Below are 10,547 nucleotides of genomic sequence, written 5' to 3'. Positions count from 1 at the left end.
TCAAACACTTTGCTTCCAAGCAAAGTTTGAGAGTCAGCACACCTCCTTAAATCACCTGGATGGCGTGTCAGTCTCTCTAATCAATGTCTGGCTTGACGCCTCCCTTCAGATTGACGTTTCAATTTTCTCCTAGTTCTAGTGTCAAGCCAAGATCTGTCAGTTTCCTCACTAGAAGCCTCTGGCTCATTTTGTGGATCAGTTGCTGGCATGAGCGAAGTCGAAGGTTCTGGGGAGGATTGTCTCTGCGACAATCTCTCATCCTCCTGGCTCATATCTGTGTCCTCTGATAATTCAGACTCCACATTCACAGCAGGCTCCAACCTTCCATCTTCAGAGTCATCAGAGTCAAAACTCCCAGCAGGATCGATCCTTCCAGTCACAACAATTTATTATTTTCTAAAGTTCTACATATTTCATTATTGTATTTTATTATCTAACCATTGATAGAAAAGGTCCCAAATTTTATAAAATTGTTTATCCTCTTGTTCTCTAATTTCAAATGTCAATCTACTCATTTCAGCACATTCCAATATTTTCTTAATGATTTCCTCCTGCGGTGGTATTTTCTCATTTTTCCAGTTTTTAGCAAATGCAATCCTAGCCACTGTTAATACATTTACAATCAGGTATTTCAAGTCTTTGCTATATGTATCAGGTAAAATTCTCAATAAAAATATCTCTGGTTTCAAATCTATATGTTTTTTTGTCATTTTTTCCAACCACATGTGGATTTTAGTCCAGTATTTTCTAGCGTCCGCACAAGTCCACCACATATGGTAATATGAGCCAGGTTTCTGATGACATTTCCAACATTTTTCGGATTTGTTCTTGAACATTCTTGCTATTCTTGTCAGGGGAAAGTGCCACCTATAAAACATCTTATACAAATTTTTTTTATATGCTGTTGGCATTGTCATTTTATAATTTTGAGACCACAATTTTTGCCATTTCTCTAAATCAATCCCATATCCAAAATTCTTCCCCCAAGCAATCATGGTTTCTTTAACTTGTTCTTCTAGTTTAATTTCTAATAGATATCCATACAATTTTTTAATTACTTTTTCATCAGTACCTGTCAAAATCTTATCTAAGTCAGTCAGTTTATCATAGAAACCTTCTGTTTTAAAATCTTTATCATACCTTGAATGTATTTGCGCATATGAAAACCAATTCATCTTTATACCTTGTTCCTCTAATTTTTGCATAGATTTAAGTTCACCCTTTTCATTCAATATTTCCCCATATCTAACTGTTTGTTCCTTCTTGTATATTATAGGATAAGAAAATGCTTCAATAGTCGATAACCAGACTGGAATTTTCAAATAACATTGTCTTTTAATCTTCTCCCAATTTAGCCACAGAGACTCCCGTATGTGATGTCTTGTAAAATATCCCTGTATTTTAGTTCCCTTGTACCATAAAAAGCGTGCCACCCCAACAACAAATCATGTCCTTCTAATGTCAACAATCTAATATTTCTTAATGTTATCCATTCCTTGACCCACATCAAGTTTGCAGCTTGATAGTACAACTCCCAATTAGGCAAACCAAATCCTCCTCTAATTCTAGCATCTTGCAAAAGTTTTAACTTTATTCTTGCTTTCTTGCCTTGCCATATATATTTCAACACAATTTTATTTAAATCTTCAAAATAGTCTTTTCCAAGTCTAATTGGAATTGTTTGGAACAAATATAAAATTCTGGGTAATATATTCATCTTGATTGTTGAAATTCTCCCTATTAATGACAGTTGTAGATTTTCCCATTTCGCCAAGTCTAACGCTATCTGCTGTTTAAGTTTAATATAATTGTTCTCTTTTAATGTACTACATCTTGCTGTCAGATGTATCCCCAAATACTTAATCTTATTCGTGACTTGAATTTTCAATAGATCTGCCAATTCTTCCTTTTGTCTTGATAATATATTCTTTGTCAAAATCTTTGTCTTATCTTTGTTTATTTTCAAACCGGCCACCTTGCCACATGCCTCTATCTTTTCCAATAGTTCTGGTGCTGTTTCTAAGGGGTCTTCTAGGATAAAAACCAAGTCATCCGCAAAGGCTTGCCATTTAAATTCTTCCGTTTTGATTTTCATTCCTGTTATACTCTTTTCATCTCTAATATTTCTGTTTAACACTTCCAAAGTTAGCACAAATAGCAAAGGTGATAGTGGGCACCCTTGTCTTGTTCCTTTTCTTATATTAATAGAGTCTGTCAATTCTCCCTCTATCATTACCTTTGCCGTTTGCTTGTAGTATATGACTTCTATTGCTTGAATAAATTTTCTGGCAAAACCCATCTGTTCCAACAAAAATAACATAAATCGCCAATTCACATTATCAAATGCCTTTTGTGCATCTAGGAATATCAAAGCCATTTGTTTTTCAGGGTGTGCCTCGTAGTATTCCAAAGTATTCCAAAATTACTCTCATATTATCTTTGATTTGTCTCTTTGGCAGGAATCCATTTTGATCAGGGTGAATGAAGTTATTTAAATATTTTTTAAGTCTTTCTGCCAATATTGAACCAAAAATTTTATAATCTGCATTTAATAGAGAAATAGGTCTATAGTTCTTAATTTGCAATGGATCAGCCTCTTCTTTTGGAATAAGTGTAATATAGGCTTCTGACCATGATTTGGGTATCTTCTTCTTTAACATAACTTCATTCATAACTTATAGCAATGGAAGGTTCAGTGATTCTTGTAGTGTTTTATAAAATTCTGCCGGAAGTCCATCTGGGCCTGGTGCTTTTCCATTATTTTGCTTCTTAAGTGCTTCAGTTAACTCCATCATAGTTATATTGCTTTCTAACATTTTTTTCAGTCTCTTTAGGTATCTTAGGTAAATTAGCATTCTGTAGATACTGCTTAACTCTTTCCTCATCAATATTTTCTTGCTTATATAGTTTCCCATAAAAATCTCGAATAATTTGTTTCTTCTCTTTGTTGCCATGGCAAACTTGGCCTTGATCATCTATTAGCTGCAATATTTTCCTTGATTCTTTCTCTTTTCTCAATTTATATGCTAACCATCTACCTGGTTTATTTGCATCTTCAAAATAATTCTGTTTAGCACCTCTAATTTTCTGTGCTAATTCTTCTTTCTCTATTTGACCCATTTTGTGTTTAATTATATCCATTTTTAGCTTAATGGCCTTTTTCTGTGGCATTTTCTGTAGCTCTTTTTCAAGTCTTTTATGCTCATCTTCTAAAACCTTGGTGCCTTGCCTTTTCCTGATATTCCTTTTCCTTGTATAGTCTATTATCAAGCCTCTAGCATATGCCTTCATTGTATCCCATACATTCTGAATTGATGTATCTTCTTTTTTATTTTCTCTAAAGAAAAAGGCCAATTCTTTCTCCATCAGCTGTGTAAAGTCTTTTTCCTTTAAAATAGTATTATTTAACGTCCACCTCGATCTTCTTTTTTGTCCTTTCCATTTAATTGTTATTGGATTGTGATCTGCCCAAGTACTTGTTTCAATATTTATTTCTTGAATATTAGATATTAATTCTGTTGACATCCATATCATATCTATTCTGGACCATGATCAATGTCTATTTGAATAAAAGATGTATTGTTTAGTTTTAGCATTTCTTTCTCTCCATGTATCTTTTAGATTTAATTCATCAACCATTTTAAAAAAGGATTTTGGGAGAGTCTTTCTGTTTTGCTTTGTTGTTGTTGCTATGTAGTCCAGTTTATTGTCTACAATTCCATCAAAATCTCCCATCATAACTATATTGGCATAGTCCAATTCAATTATTTTTGTGTGTAATTTTTTATAAAAGTCTTCTTATTTATCATTCGGAGCATAAATTGCAATCAGGAGTGTTTTCATATTATTATCCATTATTTCCACCATTAAAACTCTTCCATCTTCATCAGTATAAATCAGTTTTGCTGGGGTGGTCTCTTTAATATATAAAACCACTCCTCTTTTCTTACATTGAGTCAGAGAGGTAAATATTTTCTCTAATTTTGGCTGTACCAACAGTTCATATTGTTTTTTAATATGTACTTCTTGTAGACAAATTATATCAAATTTTAATTTTTCTAATTTATGGAAAGTTTTCCTTCTTTTAATGGCTGAATTAAGTCCATTTATATTGATTGTGATCAGTTTTTTCTCTTCCATGGTTATATTTTATAATTGGGTTTGGCAGCTCTTGTAGCTCTTGGTTCACGTTGTTCTTTAGTTTCCACTTGTCCACCTACTGCACCTTCTTCTTTTTCAGTCCCCATTTGGTCCTCTTGGAATTCAATTAGTGAGATCTCTTTTTCTGCCTCTTCCTCTCTCCTTCCAAAAAATTCTGTATAAAATAATTCCGCTTTTTCAATTGAATCAATTCTATGTCTCTGTTGTTGCCATATGAACATTAACCCTTCTGGGATCAGCCATCTATAATTCACCTCTTTTTTCAGTAGCATTTTAGTCAAACATCGATATTCTCTTCTCATCTCTCTCACTCTTCTGGGTATTTGTTTTAAAACCACAATCTCCTTGCCTTTGTATTTCAACGTTTTCTCTCTTGCCACTTGTAATATTTGCGTTTTAATGGCTTTCTTTGTAAATCTAATGTGAACTTCTCTTGGTAGGTTATTTCTCATCGTATATCTTGTAAAAACTCAGTATATCTTGTCTATTCCATCCATCATCTTCTCTTCAGTTATTTCCAAAGCTTCAGCCAATATTTCTATCATTATCTCAGCTAGATTTTGTCCTTTTTCTTCCTCTATGTTTTGAAATCTGAGATAAAATTCTGATCTGTCCATCTCCCACTTCAGCATTCCACTTTTATCTTGTTCAACCACAGTTAATCTGGTATCAATATTTCCAATCTTCTTGTCTCTTTGTTTATCTTCTTTAATTTTTTGGAATCTCTCATCATATTTCGTCATCATTTGTTGAATGTTCTCTACTTTTTCATCGGTTTTCTCTGTTCTTTGTTCAATGTTCTCTATTCTCTTTTCAATAGTATCTGATTTTGTTTTAATATCTTGGATTCCTTGCATAATCATCTGCAGAGTCACTTTTTCTTGTTCTTTTTCTTGCTTTAACATTGTCTGTATTGGACATTGTCCTCCAGATGGTGGGGAGGCAGAAGTAGAAGTTGAGGGACCAGAAGCTGTGAATTTCCTACTCATTTTAAACGGTTCAAAATCTTCAGGTTCTTCTAAACCTTAATCCAATTATGAAATAGCCAATTATAATCCAAGGTAAAAATTAAAAAAATGGTAGAGAGAAAAAAACACCCAATAGTAATAAAAGGAAGGGAGACAAAATTTCTTCAGGTTCCTATGAACCTTAATCCAATAGATAGTTAAGTAAAAAAAAAAAAAGAGAGACTTGAAAAGAACAAAAAGAGAAGAAAAGTTCTTCAGGTTCTTCAACACCTTAATCCAATTGAAAAGTCTCAAAAAAAGAAAAAAAGTGCATAAAAATGAGCCAAAAAAGTGGGTGAAAAAACAAAAAATGCCAGGAAGGAAATGAAGAAGAAAAGATTTTTGAGGCTTTCCCTTTAAAATAAAAAGCAAACGTAAAAATTGGGCTTCCAAAAAAAAAAAAAAAAGACAAAAACAGACTCCAACCAGGCCAAAACCCCAAGTAGTTATTACTAAAATAGAGATTTTTTTTAAAAAGTACAGTAAAACTGGTAAGGAGGGTTAGCACAGCTTAAAAAAAATGAAAAGGGCACACTGCACTTTATTTAGTTATCCAAGGCTCTTATTATAACTCTCTTCTCCAAAAACTTGTCAACTTTTCTTAAACTTCCACACCAAACTCCATTTGTTGATAGAAATCCAGAAGAACACCTGCAATAACACTCTCCCGTGCTCTTCCCTCTAATCACATAGCAATGTCCTTGAAAAGGAGTCTCAGTTCTTTCTTTCTCAGCTTTCTCAGAAAGTATTTTCAAGCCTCTAGTTGGCAGTGTTACAAAGTTTCTTTGCTCTCACTTTCCCCCTCCTTTCCCAAGCCAAATGTAATAAAAATTACCGAAAAAAAGAAAAAAATATATTAAAAAGGGAAATAACAAAATTACCAAAGGGAGCCTCTAGCCTAAAATATTACAAAGTCAAAAAAGGGAAGAGAAGATAGATATAAAAAAAAGAACCAGTCCAGTTCCAAAATACAAAATCACATATAGAAATCCAGCATTGAGGGGGGGAAAAACACACCTTAGTTTGACTTTTCCATTTCAAATCGCCGCTCAATCACTTCTGTCAAAACTTTTACAGATTTTTTTCTTTTCCTTAGAGTGTCCTTTTAAATCTTAAAATAAAAGAGTTCTCACCAAACCGGCACACTTTCTCTTTCTTGTTCCGTCTCGGAGCTGTCCCAACTTCAGCAGCTTTAATTGCTGCCTCTTTGCCGCCGGCAAGAAGAGCTTCTCCTGGATCTACCAGGGACTTTGCGGTGTCCCTGGGATCAACAGGATGCGCTCCTCACTTTCGCCGTCTCTTCGGGATGGTTTAGGTCCGTTTGGACCGTCCAGAGGCAAAGATATCGGCTGCAATCTCAGACCTCCGAGATCGCATGCCGTACCGTCGCGACGCCAGCCCCGCCCCGAAGAAAGGATCATTTCTAAATATTTTATTATTCTTGTAAAGTTTATTTTGTTTGTGTAAGTTCTCTGCAACAATGCCACATACAGAGACACAAATGAAGAGAAAGAATATCTGGCTATGAGTGTCAGGGGATAAAAGTATTGAGTCTGAGGCTCCTGTTTTGCCTGCGATCTTGGATTGGGGTTTGAAGGCTGTGAAGTCTCCAGTCTCTTTTACATCTACATAACTGCAACTGTAGTTCTTGGTTCTGATCTGGTCCAATAGCTTGTGATCCAATGTAAGAAGGATGTTGAGGAACAAAGAGTAAAAGGGTGCAGAAGCATTCATCCAGAATTGAAAGTTGGGCTCCTGGGGAGAAGGAGCATCTTTGGGACTGATACTCATGTACTGTAGATACAATAAAAAGCACCCAGTTGGGTCTAGGAAGGGTCACCAATCTGAAACTTTAAAGGCTGCATGATTCTGCAGCCCTTAGTAGGGTGGTTTCTTCCTTCCTTCCTTCCTTCCTTCCTTCCTTCCTTCCTTCCTTCCTTCCTTCCTTCCTTCCTTCCTTCCTTCCTTCCTTCCTTCCTTCCTTCCTTCCTTCCTTCCTTCCTTCCTTCCTTCCTGCTATTGCCTTTCTTCTGGGCTGTTCTTATTCTATGATACTGTAGAACTGGGGTTGCTCTAAGCATCCTCTTGTTTCTAAGCTGCCTCGTTTGTTTCTGTTGATTGATTGTATTTTTTTTGAAGACCCTGCACAAACATTAAAAAGCACAGTCCCTGCCTGCACACTTATTCTCTAATAGGCAGAGTATAATAGAACAGGGTCAAACTGGAAGAATCCCACCCCAGGTGTGTGTGTATGTGTGTGTTTCAGGTGGGATTCCTGGCTTTAGAAGGAGAGAGGGAAGGAAGAAGGAACAGAAAGAGAGAGAGGGAAAGAGAGAGAGGGGAGAGAGAAAGAAAGTGAGAGAGAAAGAGAAAGAAGATACAAGAAGGAAAAGAAAGAGAAAAGGGAAAGAAAAAAAGGAGAGAGAAAGGAAGTGAAAGGAAGAAAGGGGGATGGAAGGAAGAGGCAGAAAGAAAGGGAAAGAAAGAAAGAGGGAGAGAGAAGAAAGTAAATGAGATATATGGATGGATAAATAAATACATGGAGAGAGGGAGGGAGGGATGGAGGTAGGGAGGGAGGGATGGAGGGAGAAAAAAAGGAGAGGAAGGAAGGAAGGACACAAACCCTGGCTTCAGAAGACTCTTTGAAATAGCACAGCGATCTAGGGCTGGCCTGGAAGGGATCTCGGAGGTCATCTTCTAGTTCAACCTGCTCCAGGAGATCCTTACAGAATCATAGAATAGCAGGGTTAGAAGGGTATGTGTATGTGTGTGTGTATGTGTGTGTGTGTGTGGCTGTCAAAACTCCAAAAACAGGTCAAGCAGCTCTGGGAATAGTCATAAATTAGAACACTTGCGAAGCAACCAGTCATTAAGCGAGGACCACTTGTATTTGGTTTGCCAGTCACATGGCCATCAAGCACACCCATCAGTCACGTGACCACCAAGCCACACCCACCCAGTCATGTGACCAACAAGGCACACCTACAAATTAAGCCACGCCCACAGAACCGGTTGTTGCAAAATTTGAATCCCACCTCTGATACAACCCAACAAGAGCTAGATAAGAAGAAGAAAAAACAGTAAAATTTATAACTATCAGACTATAAAATGAAGGAGGAAACTGTCAAAGAATGCATGATAACTTGGGCTAAAAATGTGGGCCACAATATTAACTTAGATCAGTGGGAACATCTTTGGCAGATAAATTATAGGTTAATGATCTCTTATAAAGAGAATTTATACAAAATGTTTCATCGCTGGCACCTACTGCCAGCGAGGCTAGCCCAAATATTCCCTAACATGACACCCAATTGTTGGAAATGCAAACTTATTTCCATATGTGGTGGACGTGCCGGTATGCACAAAAATTTTGGCAAAAAATCAGAATTTGGATAGAGGACATAACAAAACGGAAAGTAAAATTCAAACCGGAAATTTTTCTACTAGGCATCTTAGAACCAAAAATGAAAAAGAAGTACCAATACTTGATCTTGCATATTATAACTGCAGCTAGAATAAGTTTTGCTCAGAATTGGAAATTGGCTACGACCCCTACAGAAAACATGATGATTAATAAAATACATGAATGTGCCGAAATGGATAGATTAACCAAATTGCTAAAAGATAATCAAGACAGTGAATATTACAAAACATGATATCTGGTATGACTGGCTAAAGAAAAGGTGATATCTGATGACTTGGTAACATTTGGAAAATAAGAGTGACATGTAAACAATTATATATAAATTATATGTATGTATGTATATAGAGAGCTTAAAAGGACGAAGGAGTTATTATAACAATGTATAACCCGCTATCAGAAGGAAAGTACAAGTGTATCCATTGCTCAAATAATTCTGTAAAATGTGTGTGTGTGTGTGTATGTTTTTAATTTTATAAATATTGAATAAATAAAAGAAAAAAGAAAGAAAGACTGGGCCAGCCTATCTACAAAACAAAAGATCTTCAGCTCCAGGGTGGTGGGATTAAGAACAGGACATGATCCTTCAAGACATAATAGGATTAACCCACTACCATTTTTAGCAGAGGACACAGAGCTTACTACGTTGTACAGTACAATCTCCTAAGGGTATTTCAGACATTGCACCACCACCCCTAGCAGCATCTCTGAAACTTATAAAAATCCATGTACTAATCAAACCAATTGGTCAGCTGCACCAGAACCATAAACGCTGGTCGTTCTGTTCATCATTAAACCATCTTTCCAATCAACCTCCATGTTTTCAGTGTCTTTCTCCCAGCTTGGAACTGAACCAGATGGATATTTTTTCCAACAGCATCAAATTATATGTTTCTGGTATTCACAGTTTTACCATAACTTGTTGTTATGGATATATGTTTAAATATCTTGCTTATATACAACAAAATATACATAGCACATAATCTGTTGTTAATTTTCACAGCTGAAAGAATGCAAGAAATAGTGGACTTCCTTAAAGCCATCCAGTAAGATCCAATTCAGAAAATTAAATCTACCACCCTTTTGGCAAAACTACCTTTGATATTAAATGTTTATCTTTCTCATAATATATTTAATTGGTTTTATTTTTTTTCACATTTTCTCCCAGTCATATAATTTGATTGGATTGTTTAGAACTAGGTTCTTTCCAGGTTTCTTTCCTAAAGTAATAACAAAATAGTTAACACTCATTTCACTTTTGAAATACACATTTTCCTAGGTTGAGCATAAGGATGTTCACTGTAACTAAAAACAAATATAGGAGGGAGTAAAGAATTACGTCTGAAACCTCCAGCTTCAGTGTAGAAAAGTTATGGTATAGATAAGTTCAGAAAAAAGGAAGGAGAATTTTGAACAAACAAGAACTTGAAAATATCTACTTCCAGCTTTTTCTTGTGATCAGAAGGTTGCAAAATAAAAGACTTTGTGACTAGTGGGAAGCAAAGAGTCTGAGTATTTCACAAACTTCTTAATTTTAAGAGGCGTGGACAGCTGGGGAATTGTGGGACTTGAAGCTCAAGAAACACTGTTCTAATTCTTTTTTTTTAAAACAAACTTTATTAATTTTTTTTAATACACACAAACAAAACATAGGATGTAGTAACATAAAATATATTTTCTAGAAGAAACAAATAAATCATCTTATTTGAAAAGAAAATAATTCCAAATTATCACACTTCTATATATATATTTATCTTATCTAATCAACTTCATATCTTTTCAAAATTCTTTATTACTCCCTTTCCTTCTATTTAATCATATTTCTTCTGTCTTAAAAATATATACTCATTGAATATATTTTCATTAGTATTCTTCCACATCCTGTCAAACTTAAACAAACATTACACAAAACATAAATACATAAAACTTCTTTTTGAAAGGCGGCTTACCCCGAGTTA

Source organism: Notechis scutatus, chromosome 5, assembly GCF_049901735.1.
Source record: "Notechis scutatus isolate UNSWTSFEM ecotype Mainland chromosome 5, rNotScu1.2, whole genome shotgun sequence".
Taxonomy (NCBI): Eukaryota; Metazoa; Chordata; class Lepidosauria; order Squamata; family Elapidae; genus Notechis; species Notechis scutatus.
This window is presented reverse-complemented; position numbering follows the sequence as displayed.